The sequence below is a fragment of the Sarcophilus harrisii genome, chromosome 5, assembly GCF_902635505.1.
Source record: "Sarcophilus harrisii chromosome 5, mSarHar1.11, whole genome shotgun sequence".
In the NCBI taxonomy this organism is placed as follows: domain Eukaryota; kingdom Metazoa; phylum Chordata; class Mammalia; order Dasyuromorphia; family Dasyuridae; genus Sarcophilus; species Sarcophilus harrisii.
The window spans coordinates 260389624-260406581 of NC_045430.1; the positions used below are offsets into that span (position 1 = coordinate 260389624).

The 16958-nt window shown below is 36.8% G+C and overlaps 1 non-coding gene across 1 annotated transcript; it reads left to right on the plus strand.

Annotated features, from left to right (window-relative positions):
* Positions 1-6538: 6538 nt before the first annotated feature.
* LOC111721188 lies at positions 6539-6642 on the plus strand. Its single transcript, XR_002770510.1, has one exon. It is a non-coding gene; the product is annotated as a U6 spliceosomal RNA (small nuclear RNA).
* Positions 6643-16958: the final 10316 nt, after the last annotated feature.

The following is a 16958-nucleotide window of genomic DNA, read 5'->3' on the forward strand; positions in this document are numbered from 1 at the left end:
TAGAGCTGGTGATCTATCCATTATACCAACTAGCTGCCCCCCCCCCCCCACCAATCAATTTTTAAAACCTTAAATATGTTTTTAAAAAATAAAATAAAAAATAAAAGTTTTGTGTGCTAGTAATAAAAAATAAATATAAAATGTCCCAGGCTGACAGAAAGAACAAAAATATCAAAATGGGCTCTTTCAAAAAAAAATCAGAGAAATCTAAGAGAAAGACAGAGGTCAGTGATAGATAACATTATAATAGAATAGAATAAGACAATATAATTGTCTGCTTGATTTTAACTCTAAGGAACAGCAGGCCCCTCAAAAGTATAACTAGATCGCCTGAAATCTCTTCGCCCTGATTAACTAATTGGATCCTCAACACCTTCCAGTCTCCACCTCCTCTCCCCTCTGATTGGAACCTGGAGGCTTAGAGCACTAAACTCCTCCCATAGCCTTCCTCTATAAAGGGCACTGATTTTGCTCCTTCTCCATTTTGCATCTGGCTCTGCTGTCCACACCCCAGATATTCCCTCTTCTATTCCCCACTCACACCTTTCTTTTATGTGGTTATCTTCCGTCTTTGATTGTGGGCTCCTTGAGGGCAGGAACTATCTCTTTTTTCTTCTTTATAATATCTCTGGCTTAGCAGTATGCTGAATTGAAAGAGAAGAGACTGGTTCACTGCAGGTAAAGTGGAAAATTTCACTAAGCACATAGTAGGGACTTATTAAGTGTTTATTGAATTTTAAATTTTTTTTAATGTTTACTATATGCAATAGCTAGTGTTTAACTTAGATTCAAGAAGATGTGTGTTCAAATCCTGTTTCTCATAACCTAGTGTTTGATAAAAACCAGAGTCTAACTATTGGGGGTGATAACTCGGTATTCAACACAAACTGTTGGGAAAACTAAAAAAATAGTCAGGTCAAGACTGGGTGTAGATCAACATCTCTCACTATACAGTAAAATGGCTTGAAATAGATGCAGGATTAAGGGACGATGTCAAGAGCAAATTTGTGGAACATGGAAGAAATCACCTATCAAATCTATGGACAGGAAAAGCATACATGATGAAATAAGAGCCAGATTCACAGTAAGCAAAGTGGATTTTGATTACATAAAATGTGAAAGATTTTATAGAAAAAAACAAATGCAACTAAAATGAGAAGAAAAGCAGAAAATTGGAGGGAAATATTTGCAATAAATTTATCTGATAAAAATCTTATTTTTAGGATATATAAAGAATGGGGTCAAATTTACAAGTAAGTTGTTTCCAATTGATAAGTAGTCAAAGGATATGAATAGGTAGTTTTCAGAAAAACTTCAAGCTATCAATAGCTATATGAAAAAAATACTTTAAATCAGTAATAATTAGAAAAATGCACTTTAAATCAACTTAAAGGTACCACTACCTCCCATTCATCAGATTGACGAAGATGACAAAAAAGAAAATAAATGCTGGAGGGCATATGGGGACATAGGTCCACTGCTGGTAGAACTTTGCATTAATCCAACCTTTTCTAGAAAGCAATTTGGAACTATCCCCCAAAGTTAAAATTTAATTTAAAAATTACATAGCCTCTGACCCAATGACATGACAACTAGTCTATACACCAAAGAAATCAAAGGGGAAAATCGTCCATAAGTATAAAAATAGCTATAGCAGATCTTTGTGGTGGCAAAGAATGGGAAGCTGAAGAGAGATCCATCAACTGGGGCTCACTATATGAGTTATGCTGAATGTGTGATGAAATGCTATTAAAAATAATTGATGAAATGATTTCAGAAAAGCTTGAGAAACCTTGTATAAACTGATGCAAAATGAGGTGAATGATGTACATAGTAGCAGTAATATTGCAAAGATAACAAATTGTGAAAGACTTAGTAACTCTGGCCACCACAACCACCGACCACAATTCCAAACTTGTGACAACAGCTGTTAGACCCACTGCAGACTGCAGCATATTTCCTTCTCTCTTTCTTTTTTGGGCATAACTAATGTGGTCATTGATTTTTGTATGACTATAAATATTTGTAATGGCTTTTTCTTTCCTATTTTCTCAATGGGTGGGGAGAGAGGAAAAATCGGAACTAAAATTAAATTAAATTTAAAAAACCCCAGAGTACCAAATTATACACCAACATATATATATGTGTGTGTGTGTGTGTAATATACACACAGTCAAATTCTGCTTTGACATTTACTTGCTCTGTGACCTTGCTCAAGTCACTAAAACTCAGCCTCAGTTTACTCATCTGTAAAATAGATTATAATAGCACCTTCCTCATTACTGCAAAGATCAAATGAGATACTATATGTAAAGTATGTCCCTAACCTTTAGCTATGAAAATAGCCTATGTAAATGCTACCTATTATCATTATTATTCAGTTTCAGTGGTTTTCTATTATCTATAAGATCAAACACAAATTTCTCTGGTATTGATAGTCATTGACAACTTGACTCACTTAGCTTTCCAGCCTTATTTTACATTGCTCCTCTTCCCACACTCTTCAGTCCAGTCAAACTGACCTTGAAGTTCCTCACAAAGGACATTTCTTCTTTGACCTCTGTGTGTTGTCCATAATGTCCCTCTTGTCTACAATGAACATCTTCCTAATATCTACATCGCAGAATCCCTATTTTCCTTCAAAACTCAACTCAAGTTCAATCTCCTCTATGTGGACCCTCTATACTCCCAACAGCTAGAGTTTTCTCCTAATTATCTCGATTATAACTGTTCTTTGATCTAACCCTCTCCCTAGCCCCGAAAGCCCATAATGTAATTATAAGGTATTAATGGGGTGCTAAACTCGTGAAAATGGAGCCACATTTGTTGATCCCTTTATGAAGTGTGAGCATCTTTTTTCTGATAGAATTAAAGGAAACAATTTCATTGGCTAAGCAAAAATAAAACGTAGTACAGAACTTTAAGTAATTAAGCCTGGGGTGAGATTTAGGCAAGGCCTGTAAAAGAGACCCCTGGGAGCTGGTCCAAGAAGGTTTCTCTTTCCTCCCTACTCACCATCAACATGTGGAAGAGTATTTGCCTACTTGAGAAATACCCTGTGCAGCAGTTGGGAGCTTTATGAATTTAAGGGCCAGGGAGTGAGCAGAGAGAGCTACTCGGCCAAAAGAGGGGCATGGATCCTAATTGAGGCCATCTGAGGGAGGAAGCAGCTTCAAAAAGTAGAGAAAACAGCTAGCTATGGGTTCAAGAGACACTTTGTCCTGGCAAGTAAGATTTGGGGCACAGAGAAATCTGCATGGAGAAAGGCAGAGCTTTTAGACGCTACAGATCCAGATTTCTGAGTTATATTACTTTTTTAATGTCTTTCATTTTTCATACAAATAAAGTCATATCTAAACAACTGGAAAAATATGAATTGCCCAGGGATAGACTGAGCCAACATAACAAAAATGACAGCTCTACCTGTTGGTGCCATAACAATCAAACTATCAAAAAATTATTTTATAGAGCTAGAAAAAATAACAATTCATCTAAAAAAAAAAAACCTCAAGAATATCAAGGGATTCAAAGGGGAAATGTGAAAGAAAGTGATCTAGCTATACCAGATCTCAAACTGTATTATAAAGTGGCAATATCAAAACAATCTGGTATTGGCAAAAGAAAAAAAATAGAATGGTAGATCAGAGGAATAGATTAGGTACAAATTGTATTCTAGTAAATGACCGTAGTCATTTACTATATGATGGGCCCAAAGCTTTTAGAATAAAACATCATTATTTGAACAAAACTGCTAGGAAAATTGGAACAGTATGGCAGAATAAGATAAGATAAACATCTCACATTGCTTACCAAGATAACATCAAAATGTGTACAAGATTTACACATGAAGGGTGATTCCATAAACAAATTGAGACAGCATGAAATAATTTTTCTGTCAGATTACAAAATGTAAAATAGGTAATTTGGATTATATAAAACTAAAGTTTTTGCACAAACAAAACCAATCTAACCTGGAAAGCAGAAAATCGGGGGAAAGGAGAAATTTTGCAACAAGCATTTCTAATAAAGGTCTCCTTTCTCAAATATATAGAGAACCAAGTCAAATTTATAAAAATACAAGTAATTCCCCAATTGATAAATTGTCAAAAAATATGCAGTTTTCAGATAAAGAAATCAAAACTATCTATAGTCATATGAAAAAAAAAATGCTCCAAATATTACTGATCAGAGAAATCCAAATTAAAACAGTTCTGGGTACCACCTCACACTTATCAAAGGGACTAATATGTCAAAAAAGGAAAATGTTGGATAGTGCAGGGGAAAACTGAGACAATAATGCATTATTGGTGGATTTGTAAACTGATCCACCCATTTGGGAGAACAATTTGGAACTATGCCCAGAGAGCTATAAAACTTTGATCCAGCAATACAACTACTAGGTCTATATCCTAAAGACATCCCAAAAAGGTAGGGGGAAGACTTATTTGTATAAAAATATTTATAGGAGCTCTTTTTGTGGTGTCTAAGAATTAGAAATCAAAGGGATTTGATTGGGGAATGGCTAAACAAGCTGTGGCTTATGATTGTAATTATTCTATAAGAAATGATAAGCAGGATGATTTCAGAAAAACCTGGAAAGGCTTACATGCATAGTGTATGATGCATAATGAAGTGAAGGAGACATTGTACACAGCAACAGCAATATTGTTCAATGAAAAATTGTGAATGACTTGGTTATTCTCAGCAATACAAAGATCCAGGACAATCCCAAAGGATGAATGATGACACATACTATCATCCTCCAGAGAAAGAACTGATATTCATTGAATACAGACTGGAACATGCCCCTTTTCACTTTCTTTCTTTAATTGTTTTTCCTTTTATTCGAGTCTTCTTGTATAAAATGACTAGCATGGTAATATTTTATATAATTGCATATGTATAACTTATATCTGAGTGTTTACTATCTCAGGAAGTGGGGAAGGGAGGAAGGAAAGAAAGGGTAGAATTTGGAACTTAAAACTTTAAATACAATTGATAGGGGAAAAAAAATAATGAATTTTCTACAGGCATTTATAATCTCTCCTTTTCATCCTAACATTCCAGAACAACAGCAATAAAAACAACAAATAAAACTCTCCTCATAAACACATAAATTACAGCAAAACAAGTTCTCCTGTTGGCCATTCCCCCAAATATCTGTTTATCTCTGCATTTTTAAGTCAGTCGCCTTTCTCTCAGATGAAGATGATACCAAAGATGAGAGCCTTGGGGACTGGAAAATGGTAGTATTTTGTACAATAATAGGAAAGTAGTTGAGAGGGAAAGGTTTGGGAGGGAAAGTGAAGAATTCTGTTGTGGAGATGTCAAATGTCAGAAATGAGATCTGAATGGCCAGTTCCCTGAATTCAGAGCTGATGCTTCCCTGGTTTCTTCTCAATAATTCACAATTACAAGTGATTTAATTTCCCCAAAGCAATTTATATACATTATGTCACTTAAGGCCCCAATGGGAAATAGGTCTAGTTATTATTAGCCCTTTTTATGGATAGGAATACTAAGGTTAAGAGATAGTCATTCATTCCATCACACTGCTAGATGGGGTTCAAATTCTGGTCTTCCTAATTGGATGCCTGGTGGCCTTTGATAAGCTAGAGGGATGCCCACCCAAGCACATGAACTCTTTTCTCAATTGGATGTTCCTGAGAACAATTTGTTCCGGTGGCCACAAAGGCAGTGAGGAGAAGTGCTGTGGAGGACTTAGAGCTTGGTCAGACACCACGGTCACCGGCGGCATCTCAGGCCAGTTCCTGTCATCCAGACATCTGAATCCAGTGATTCTGGAGGAGAGAGTGGGTCCAATGACTCTGCACACTTTAACTTGAATCCAAGTCCTGAGCAAGTCAAGATATCACTCACCGTGATGTGATTGTTCCCTTTTAAAAAAGGACAAACAACAATACGACATGACTCGGCCTCTTCAAAGTGGCTATTTTCACAAGGTACCTTTACACTAAATTAGAGAAGTGTCTCTGGTTTATTTCACTTCCTTCTTGAGATGTAAAATCTGGATAATTCAGCCAACTACTAGTTAAGCCCCAGAATCGAAGTAATGGGAACATGAGGAACGAGTGCAATAAGAATATTTCGTCCTTATGCCACCTTTCAACATCATGAGCATCTCTAATTCCTCTAGGAATCTCTTGGGAAGGAACAGCCAAGTGAAGAAAGGTGACAGGGGTTTAATGGCCCTGGAAATGGAGCCAGCCGGGATTCGGCAACTCAGAGATGAAGGTTCAAGATTCTTTGTGGCTGAGGTTGTGCTACTGTGGATGTTTCAAGGCCCTGGCTGTCCAGAACTGATGGATCTTGGGAGATGAAAGGTGCCCTGGGTTAGGAAAATTGCCATCCCAGGAAGAGTGATGAAAAACAAGCTCGAAAGACCTGCAGGAGAGAGTTTCAGCAAGCTTCCAAGACTGGGGGCGGGGTGGAAGGAAGTCAAACAATGGTTTCATTCCTTTCTAGAGGGTTCTCATTTCAGTTTACTCTTCCAGATGTGTGGAAATTGCCACGGAACGTGCTTGCTCAAGCAGCACTTGTACTAAAATTGGAATGCTACAGAGATTAGCATAGCTCTGGGCAAGCATAAACACACAAATTCAAGAAGTTTTCCATATTTTTTCATCTCGATTGTGGAAAAAATCTGACTTTCCTCCTCTATTTAACAAATGTGAGAAATTATTAGGGGAAAGAAAAATATATTTGATTACTTTCAAGTTAAAAAAAGATAAAACAAAAATTAAGATTAAGAAAATGATAGGCTAGAAAAATATGACATTTAAAATGTATAAGGAATTGTTACAAGCTTGTAAAGGTAACACCCAGGTTACAATAAATAGTCAAAGGATATGAATAAACCATTTTCAACAAAGGAAGAACAAATTGTTAATGATTAAAAATAAACTTACCATTGCTAACAGTGATGCCGGTTAAAACAACTTTGAGGTAGCAAGTTACACCCATCAAATTGCTAAAGAGAATGGAAGGCAAAACCCCCTAAATCTTGGATGCTGAGTAGGTTCATTCATTGCATGTGAACTTACAAAGTCACAGGATACTTCAAAAGAGCAATCTCATAATCCACAATTAAAATTACAGAAAGTCATTCTTTCTGGTTCAGTAATTCCATTGTTAGACATAAGCCCTAAAAGTGTTATGGAAAACACTTCCCATAGAAAAATAACTATCAGTTCCTGGATTTTTGTAATAGTATTTTATGCAATTTAAAAAACAAAATCTTGGGAGATCACGTAAGTATATAACCATAAATTGATCAATTTGGTATATGATTACAATGGAACTCAATTAAAGCCAGCAAGTTTGAGGAATACAAAAAAAAAAAAAAAAAAATCTGGGAAGACATGAATGAATGTATGAATGAATGAAAAGTTAATCATTTGTTTTTGTAAAACACTATGGCGAGCACTGGGGTTACAAATAGAAAAAGGAAGGTCAGTGGCTAGAGTTCTAGATTTAGGAAGACCTGAGTTCAAACATATTCTTAGAAAGTTACAAGCTGTGGGATGCTGAGCAAGTCTCTTAATTGCTGTCTGCCTCAGTTTCCTAAGAGTAAAATGAAGAAAGATAATAAATGATAGCACCCATCTCCATGTCTTAAAATATAAGCTTAAAATCAGATGATCTCTATGAAACACTTAGCACATTGCCTGGCACAAAATAAACAATAAATTCTTGTTTCCTTCCTCAAGAATCTCTCCAAACGCAAAGAAGAATTGGGAAAGAATACAAGGCAAAAAATAAAGTAAGAATGAAAAGAATAAACTACATGATGAAAAGAGTAAACTACATGCTAACTATGAAGCCAAAAAGTAAACAAGAGTGAATGGATGAAATCCTGATGAGATTAGAGGAAATTTATGATATTTTATGCTCTCAAATAAGTCTATTTGAATTTAAATAGTTACTAAGTAAACTTAGTGGGTTGCATTGATTTTCAGTATTAAGATAATATGCCTTTGGGATTTGGGGGGATTAGGAAAGCCATGACCTTTGTAATTCTCCCGGTTTCCTTTCCTTCCCCTTTAGATGCTTTTCCTTCCTCCTCTTGCAATCGTGGGATTTTGAGCTAGAAGAAACTTTGGAGATTCCCTTGGGTAGCTGCCCCCTTATTTTACAGAGTTGGAAACTGAGACTCAGAGGCCAAAATTAAAGGCAGCAGGCTGCCACGGTGGAATTTGAACCCAAGTTCAAACAGCTCCAGTGATTTTCACATTCTAGTCCCATCCTCCAACCACAAACCCTCCCCCACTTTCCCAAAGAACCCGATTTCCTTTTCTTGGTTTCTCAAGGTCTGAGTTATGCAAAGAGTAGAGACAAAGGTCGGAGTTCTTTCCTGTGGAGACCTGCTGCCTGCTGGTGATTACCTGCTCTTTTTTTTTTCCTCTTAAGGTCATAAAGACACATCAGGCCTATAATCACAGAGTCTGGGCAGGCTAGGCAAATTGGGACCCAGAGAATGATTAGGATACTTAATCTGATGACTTCCCTTTTCCTGGAGGCCAGCCCTTTTCAGAGAAATGGAGGCCGAGGGGCAATTATCTGGGCCATTTGCTCATTCAAACAGTTTCCCAGCACCTATACCATTAGAAGTATAGCCCGATGGTGTCCAGAGAAGGGTTAAACCACAGGATTATGGAATCTTGTAACCAAAAAAAAGATGTTCAAGGTCTTCTGGCCCAATCCATTCCAGAGCAGATCTCCCCTGTAGAGCAGGTGCTTTAGCTCCAAGACTCCAATGAGGGGACTTCTTCCCTTCCCTGACAGCCCATTCCACAGTGGATCTACCTTCTGGCAAATTCAGCATGATCCCTGAAGGATTTTACAATCTAACTGAGAGGGCAAAACTCATACATGGAAAAGCAATCTGCATATTAAGTGCCAAGTGAGTGAATGATGCTAGTCGGTCTATACTCTAGCAATACCAGGGGAGAATGCTGCAAATTTTATTAAGTAGGAAGGAAGGAAGGAGAGGAAAGGGAGAAGGAAGGAGAGGAAAGGGAAAAGGAAAGAGGAAAGGAAAAAGCATTAACTAAGAACCTACTGTGTTGAGTGCTTTATAAATACCTGATTGCATCCTCTCAACAACCTTGAGAAATAGCTGCTATTTCCATTTTACAGCTGAAGAAACTGAGGGAGATAACAGTTAAACATCCTACCAAAGGTCACACAGCTAATAAGTGTTGGGAGTCATGTTTGGACTGGGACCTTGCTGACTCCAGTATCGAAGCTTCATCCGCTGCACCAAAGCCACAGGAGAACTTGGCTTTTGCTCTGAAGGTAAGATGTAAGGAGAATTTAAATGGAGAGGAATGGAGGGAGTATTGGGAGCAAGAACAAGAGAACGTAATTGTGCCTTGTGTGGTTGGGGCTCCCTGTTTGGTGGAACCAAAGGCTTTAGCAATAGGAGATAATTCTGGGCCAGTTGGGCAGGATCAGCTTTGGGGGACCTTTATTGCCAAGGTCCTAAGACTGCAGTTTTAATGCTAAAAAAGAAAATTAAAGATGATCTATTCCAGTGTCCTTGGTTCTACAGATGCAGAAACTGCGTCCTGAAGAGAGAAGTCAATTGTTACAATTAGCACAAGAAACTACAGCTGCGACTGGAACCCAAGACTTCTTACTCCAAGGTCAGTACTCTGGGAAATTTTTTTTAAGGTTTTAAAGGAGGGAAATTATTTTTTTTTTATATGGCAGTAAACATATAGGCTGTAATGAAGTGTGTGATTGGGCGGGTAGCAGTTAAAAACAGGAATTATGAAAAGATAATCTACTGAGAGCAAGTCAGATCACTTTGTGACTCAGTTTCCTCATCTGTAAATTGCAAGGAATATCACCTGTGGTTGGACAAACACATCATAAGTATAATATAATTTATTGTGTAGTAAGAAATGACTATGATGATTTCAGGGAAAAAAATCATGAGAAGACTTCTGTGACAGTCATATGAAATCAATAAAATTTAGTTTCCAAAGAATAAGAAAGGAAGAAGGGAAGGAGGAAGGAAAACAGGAAGGGGAAGAAAAGGAGAAAGGGAAAAGAAAGGGAATAGGGGAAGAAGTTACTTTTACTACCTAATTCACAGGATTGTTGTGAGGAAAGTATTTGGTAAAATGGTCCGGTGTCGAATCTGTATGAGATGTTGAATCCCCCATAGGGAAATGGAAGCTCATTGAAGTCAAGGACTATTTTATTTTTGTGTTGTATATTCAGCATCTACCAAAGGGTCTGGCTTAGAGCATGTACTTAATTTACATCTGATTGAATTGAATTGTACACAGTGAGACAGTAGGGCTTCTCAATTTAAAAAGAGGAAGTGGGAGATGGTCAACTGGGTCTATGACCATCGGGAAAACAGAACCAAAGTGACTTGGTTTCTTAAGGTTGGTCTAAAGTTTCGAAGTCAGGGACGGTTGTCTTAAAAATAGTGAGAGGAAATCATCTGTGTGAATTCTGTATAAAACTATCCCTGGTTAGGACTTGACTTATTTTTGCTCTACCCGGAAAAAGTGTTTGGAAAATCTTTGGGTCTCCATAAATACTAGCCAGCTTTGAAAGAAAGAATTTACTAGTAACCCATGTTCCATGTGATTGTTCTAGTTACTAAAAGATGCACAGAGTCCAATTATTTGAATGATTTAACTTATCCCATCCCACTCTCAAAAGTTTTCCTTTTAATTGCCAACAGGAAGGAGGAGAAAAAATGTGTGTTTTTTTTCCTAAATAATCCAGATGATTGCTTCAATTCTTTAAAGGTCTATTTTCCCTATGTTTTTATATGGGCATTACCAAGGTCCTGCTAAAGATCTGGAAGGAAGAGGCAGACTAAAATTATAAAGGCATCTTTACCAGGAAAGGAAATAAAGGTAGATTAGGGAGGTAGTATTGTAGGCAGCTAAAAGACATCTGGGTTCTAATCTACGTTTCACCTCTTGGATATACAGCTATGAGGAAGTCACTTAACTTGTCTGAGCCTCCTCCTGTTGCCTACTTGTAAAATTGGGTCAGTAATAACTGATGCTCGCCTCACAGAATTGTGATGATCATATGAAATAGGGTAGGGAAAGCACCATAGACATGCCATCTATCATTCCTAAGATTCAGTACAAAAAAGGCGAGTGGATGGGGAAGTAATTCTAATGTCCACTTGCCAAATTCACGTATTATTCCCTGTGACTTCATAAATTAATAATTATAATATGTATCTGGTAAATTCTGTAAGAATTTAAAAAGTAAGCAAGACCTCATATGTTATTATCTGCAAGGGAAAGGCAACAAGGATTAATTAAACTCTTACTACATGCCAGGTATGTCCTAAGTGCCCTACAAATACTATCTTCACTCAATCCTTACAAGAACCCTATGAGGTAGATGCTATTATTATCTCCATTTTCCAGTTAAGTAAACAAGATCTGAGAGAGATTTAGTGACTTGCCAAAGTCACATAGATAGGAAATATCTAAAGTTGGATTTGAACCTGACTCAAGGCTCAGTACTTTCTCCACCGCAAAATTGGTTTTAACATTGGATTTTTTTTTTTTTTTTTTTTTTTTTGCTTGGAGAAAGGTTTGCAATATTTGGCTCAAAACCAGACAGACACTTAAAACTTGAATCTACTTCTTCATTAAATTTATTTCTATATTTATATTTGAAAGAAAAAGTGAAAATAGAAACAAAATGAAAATGATGATTCAAACGTGATGAAAAATGGTAGGCAAATGTTACAAGCTCTCTTGTTGAGAAATGGCAATTCCTTTTTTAAAAAAAGTTTTTAGCCACACAATCAATTAAAATGAATAACTAATTATGATATAAAATATTTATTTTTCTACCAGCTGATGAAGTGATGTATAAAATGATGAATGTTTGTTAAAGCTCAATTACATATGTTCCTTCATTTTAAACAATATTTATAATAAAATAACCTTTGTAAGGAAAGACTCTCTTCAAAAGTGACTCTTATCTTCTACCACTGGCACACTGACTATATTATTCCAGAAACTCTTCTGAATGACTGAGCAGCATTACAAGACAGCTTATTTGAATATCTGCCAGATGATGAATGGTAACATAGGTGAAGATAAGTTTAAATCACAAAATAGCTTGAATACTGCAATAATAGGTAAAATGAGATCTATTTCTGCAGAATGCTTGTGATAAGCTGGTGGTTTCAAGATGGCAATGTAACAAAGATGCTCAGAAACCTTGATTCTCAAGCAAGCTGACATTTGCATTGCCAGAACACAAATGTTTATAACATCTTGATCACACTGCTAATGGGTTAATGGGGTACAGGTGAACAGAGGGGAAGAGAGGGAGGCATTCTGGTACATTAATCAGAAGCAAATGAAGGTATACACATATCTGACCACCCTTTGGCAATCCATTTTCACTCAACTGTCGAACCCCTTTGGCGGTTTGGAAACAATCTGATGACAGATTAAGAAGCTGCAAGAACACGAGATACTCAGTCCGAAGTACTCAAAGCTTGATGTAATTGCTGTATAAACATGATTATATAAGTTCCATATTGCTGCTGAAAAAAACCTACATGTGCTTGTTGTCAAGTAAAATGTATTTGTAATAAAGTTGGGCGATTATTTGTTGCTTAAGGTGCCATCAAAAAATTTTTGAAAATGAACTCCTTAGACTATCATTGCAAATCCCTAAGGTATTTGTGAACCACTAAATGACAAACATTACAATAGGGAGATAGGTTAGAGAGAGGTATACAACATTTACACAGAGAAATCTAATATAATGAGAATGGAGAGATCACTGAAAATCGAGGCGATTTGAAAATGTTTCATGGAGGAAATAACACCTGAGAAACAATGAAGAAGGTTTAAAGAATTCTCAGAGGAATGGAGTAAGAATGGAATGCATTCCTAGGCAAATGAGGACAGAGGCCTGGGATGGGGTGCCCAGTTTGGGAAATTGCAAGAAGGTCAGTTGGGGTGCATGGGGGAGAATAATGTAAAATAAATCTGGGAAAGTAGCTTAAAAATCTGTAGGGATTTGAATGTCAAGTTGAAGAGTTTGTATTTTATCCTGAGAGTAATAAGGGACAATTCTTGAGCAGGGAAATATGGTCAGACTTGTACTTTAGGAAGATTAATTTGGCAACTTTGTGGAGGATGTATTCAAGGGGAGAGACACTGGGAACACACAGTCTAATCAGAAGACAACTGTCCCTCAAGATTTTAATGCAGTATCTCATGATTAGCCCCAGCAAAACTTTTGTCCTGAAGTCATATTGCTAAGATTTATTAGGCATGTTTATAAAGACTATTTTTTACTTGTAAAGTCAAAGTGAAAAATGATAGTGATTTTTGCATGAATGTAAATATGTAGTTTACATGCTAGTGGGTTTTTTTTTTCATTCTTAAACTTTTTTCCATGAAATATGATTAGGTTCTGAAAGGCATAGCCAAGGGCAGAGTAAAGGCAGGAATTTGCCCAACCTCTCTCCAAAATTACTCCCCCCAAATTAAATAATGACTCTAGACCAATTTTAGAGTGTTGAAATATCCAAAAAGATGGAGTAGAACATTTTCCAGTTGAAGGCAACTTAGGTCAGCAGAAAAGGTCTGTGACATCAGAGTGAAAGCCCAGCATGCAGTTTCAGTCCAGGCTGTACCAGTTAGTTCCTTCCCCAACCCAACTCCAGCATCAGTGCTGGTGGTTTCTGGGCTTCTTGGCCCTGGGGATACCAGGGAAACCTTGGAAGGTGAGTGAAGAGGGTCTGTGGCAACGGAATGGGAGTTGGATATAGTCTCAGCTCGGGCCACACTAACACAGCCTCGGCCCCAACTTCAGTGTCAGCAAATCAGGACTGTGTAGCTTTAGCACACTGGATCTTACAGCTTCAGTGGACCCTCTTCACAGCTCAGCACAGAAAACAATGTTTGTGGGCAGATTCCTAGGAGAATCTCTAAAAACAGCTACACAAACTCCCCGAAGCTTGGGACAGAGCACCTTGGAAACAGAGCCCTACTTTAACAAAGAGTTAAAAACTAAGTAAGGCTAGGAAAATGAGTAGACAACCAAAAAGGTTTCTGACCATAGAAAGTTACTATGGTGACAAGGAAGATCAAAACACATACTCAGAAGATAACAAAGTTAAACCTGCTACATCCAAAGCCTCGTAGAAAATAAGGGGTGGGGGGGAAGAGGGAGAAGGGGAGGGGGAGGGAGAAGGGAAGGGAAAGGAAAAGAATTCAGAGTGATGCAAAAGGAAATACAAAAGGTTAATGAGAAGAATTAAAAACAATTAAAAACAAAATTGGCCAATTGGGAAAGGGGGTACAAAAGCTCACTTAGGAAAATAATTTAAAATTAAAATTGAAGAAATAGAAGCTAATGACTGAGAAATCAAGATACAATAAAGCAACCCCCCCAAATAAAACCCCCAAAGATAACCCCCAAAATAAAAAAAAATTGGGGGAAAATGTGAAATATCTTGTTGAAAAAACAACTGACCTGGAAAATAGATCCAGTAGAGATAATTTAAAAATTATTGGTCTAACTGAAAGTCATGTTCAAAAAAAGAGCCTGAATATCATCTTTCAAGAAATTATCAAGGGAAACTATCCTGATATTCTAGAGCCTGAGGATATATTAGAAGATTGAAAGAATCTAACAATTACCTCCTAAAAGAGATCCCAAAATGAAAACTCCCAGGAATGTTGTTGAGTGACAAATAATGGAACTCTCAGATCAAGGAGAAAATATTGCAAACATGTAGAAATAAACAATTCAAATATAGTGAAGCCACAGTCAGGATAACACAAGATTTAGCAGCTTCTACATTAAAGGAACGGAAGCTTGGAATAGGATATTCCGGAAAGCAATGGAGCTGGGATTACAATCAAGAATCACCTAGCCAGCAAAATTGAGTATAATGTTTCAGAGGAAAAGGTGGATATTCAGTGAAATAGGGAATTTTCAAATGTTCATTTTGAAAAGACTGGAGCTAAATGGAAAATAGGACTCAGGAGAAGCATAAAGAGATAATCAGGAAAGTGATAGCATAAGAGATTTGTCTGTTTACATTCCTGAATATAGGATAATACTTGTAATTTATCAGAATTTTTTCATTATTATGGCAGTTTGAAGGACAGAGGACATAGGTATGAATTGAATATAAAGGGATAATATCTTTAAAAATGATGAAATTCAGGGGAGAGAAGAGAAAGGGAAAAGGAGAAGTGGAATGATTATAATATCTGCCATAAAAAAAAAAGGGAAGAAAAAGCTTTTATAGTGGCTGGGAAAAGGAAGAGGAAAAGAGTAAGTGAACCTTACTCTCATCAGAATTGACTCAAAGGAGAAATAGCATCCACATTCATTATGGATAGAGAAATCTATCTTACCCTGCAGGAAATTAAGAGGGAAATGGAATACAGGAAGGGGGAAGAGTGATAAAAGAGAGGGCATATTGAGGGAGGGAGTGGTCAGTAGCAAAATACTTTTGAGGATGGTCAATGTGAAAAGAGAGAATAGATAGGGAGAAAAACAGTTAACAATAGTAATTTTTAAAGCAATTTTGAAGCAAGTTCCTCTGATAAGGCATTATTTCTCAAAAAGAAAGAGAACTGAGTCAAATTTATAAAAAGTAAGAGGCATATTGCAATTGATAAATGATAAAAAGAAAAAGATATAATATGTATCCAAATGGCTATGAATTCATACATATCTTTTGACCTAATAATACCATTATTGGGCATGAATACCAAAAGAGATTTTGAAAAGGGGAAGGGGAAATAAAAGGATCTATTCAAAAATATTTGTAGCAGCTCTCTTCTCAGGGCAAAGAATTGAAAATTGAAGGGATGCTCATCATTTGGGGAATGGCAGAAAAAATTATGGTATATGACTGTCATGGAATATTGTTCTATGGGAAGTGAGCAGAATGCTCTTGGAAAAAAAACTTAGAAAGTCTTGAACTTAAGCAAAGTGAAATGTACTGTATGCAAAGTAATAGCAATGTTTTGGGATAACCAGATGTGAATGACTGCTATTCTCAGCAGTACAATCATCCACAACTACTCTGAAGGACTTGTGATGAAAATCCTGTCCATACCCAGAGAAAAAACTGATTGTGTCTGAATATAGATTGAATCATTCTCTCTCTCTCTGTCTCCATCTCTGTCTCTCTTTTTAACTCTACTTTTTCTTGAGAGTTTTTTTTATTGGGGTGGGAGATCTATGTTTTATTTCATGACTTTTATGGAAATATATTACATAATTTCACTTGTGGTTTCTTAATGGGGGCTGGAGGTGGGGATGAGGGAGACAATGTGGAATTCTAAAGTTTTTTTTTTTTTAATGAAATGGGATAGTCATATTCTCCTTATTTATAGTCAACTTGCTTACACAGGAAATTGAATTTATTTCATTTCTACTTAAAAAAAAAAAAAAAAAAAAGGAAACCAGATCTGAATCTTTTTATGAAGCAGATACTAAATGTCACCTGTTCATAGAAATAAGATTCAGAATGTGCTAGGTAATCAGGTAGCGCTGTCATAGAGTTTTATTGAATTAAAACAGTCATGTCTCAGATTTATAGGTCATCTTTTTTCAAAGAAATCTGAGCATTTTACTCTAGATATTCCCATGTGTTATAAAACCCTTGTAAAGTAAGGGAGGGCAGGCACCACAATTCCCATCCAATGAAACCTGTATGTAAATCCTCGACCTGTCTCTTCAGACCATTGAGAATATGATTTAACCCTGCGGGGCATTCTCTTTGTTCGGGCAAAAAAGAATCCTCTGATCATTTTCCCAAGGAGCTCTTTCATCCATGCTGTGTGATAGCATTTGAAACCCCAACCGTCCCTGTGAATTCAAGGCTACCAGCTTTGAAGAGACAATTTCTTAGCCTTTCATCTCCGGCAATCGGCTTCTTAGCTGGTGTA